At 35.8% G+C, this 1,546-nt stretch overlaps 1 protein-coding gene across 1 annotated transcript in view; it reads left to right on the top strand.

The window, feature by feature from the left end:
* Positions 1-1,546, top strand: part of enpep (glutamyl aminopeptidase) — a 21,533-nt gene that overhangs the window by 1,655 nt on the left and 18,332 nt on the right. The gene's annotated exons all lie outside the window — the stretch shown is intronic.

Here is a 1,546-nt window from a genome sequence, read left to right on the forward strand (position 1 = left end):
ATAGAAATAATTGTGTTTTTGTTAGCTGTTTTATCTACAGATGCCATGGCTTACCTTTTGTGGCAGTTGGCTCTAGATAGGGGCATTCTTTGTGCATGCAATCTGCAACTACATGCCACTAAATCCTACACACTGGACCTTTAAGTGTACACTGAGTCAAGATTCAAACTGTAATGATTAAAAAGAGGGATGTAACTGCTTTAACCCTATATTTCTATTATATTTTCTGTTAAGAAACTTTCAAGCTACAAATACAAACCTTAACAATTTCACATATTGTGTATTTGCTATTTCCAACAATCCACTGAATCCTTGTGATGCTTCATGTGATTGAATTACCCTTTTGCAATTTTCGGGTTGCACCATCAAATGGAATATGCTGGATCTCTTTTGCATAATTTTAAGTACATTCCCCTGATGGATGTGTTGCATTTGGAAAATTTACATCTTTGCATGTGAAATAAAGTTTTATGGGATTCAATTAGCTGTAAATATTTGTCACTGTCCTATAAAAAAATGCTTAATGACAATGTTGTTACACATAATCTAATGGGTTTTAATTCTTTTTGTAAACCTGAGTAGTGGTGAGGGAATTTAAAATCATTTAGGAGCAAATTACCCTGGATATCCTTAAAATCATTATATTTTGATTCACTTGATTCACTTGACAGTGACAATGATGACCTGCTGTTGGGGTCCATCAACTGAGGAGCGAATTTAACTGTATATCAGATTTCAGTTAATAATGTCTGTTGTACATCAAATTAATAGAAAACATCAGTTTGGCAGCACTTCAAAAGCATTAAGCTTTGTGACTGTGTTTACTAAGGTATTTTCAGTATCCAAGGGTCGAGTCCCACTCTCTCTAAATTTCCCCTCTCTTTCCCCATTACATTACATTACATTTCATTAAGGTAGTTATCAAACAAAGCCTCGGCAAAGTTCAGATATATTATTATATCCTATTATTTATACTAAAGTTGTTCAGGTCAGAGGAATCTTTGGAAGGCAGTTGATAATTCTCAGTGACCTCTGATGTAATTCATGGTCATTTGTGCACATAAAGACTGTACAGTCAGTCTCTCATAACAGCAATCATTACCTTCCAGTTAACATATTAATAAATCATTCTAGTATAGTGCTGCAGAATGAGTCCTGGTGAGTTAGCATTTTAGCACTTCCGGTTTTCTTGCCCCAAAGTCAATGGGATTTTTTAGAGTTTTTGTTTTGATGCCTGAAATAAGGCCTGCGGTTAACACAAGCATCAATAAATTTACGTGTCTTAAAAAAGGCGGCTATTTACAAGGCTAAATGATTCTACAGAGGTTGTCGACATTGTTGAATGTGACATTCAACCCCAGCACGCTAAACACAGGGACTTATCTACTCACTAGTCCACATTTACAGCCTCGTTGTGTTTATACTCGCACTCTCGCAAACTATTCAGAATCAGAATCAGAATCAGAAATACTTTAATAATCCCCGTGGGGAAATTACTTGAAAGGTGGGTACAAGAAACAGGAAAAAAACAAGAGGAGAGGGGAGG

This window comes from Morone saxatilis, unplaced genomic scaffold, assembly GCF_004916995.1.
Source record: "Morone saxatilis isolate NCDOM2014 unplaced genomic scaffold, NCSU_SB_2.0 Contig3, whole genome shotgun sequence".
NCBI classification, from domain to species: domain Eukaryota; kingdom Metazoa; phylum Chordata; class Actinopteri; family Moronidae; genus Morone; species Morone saxatilis.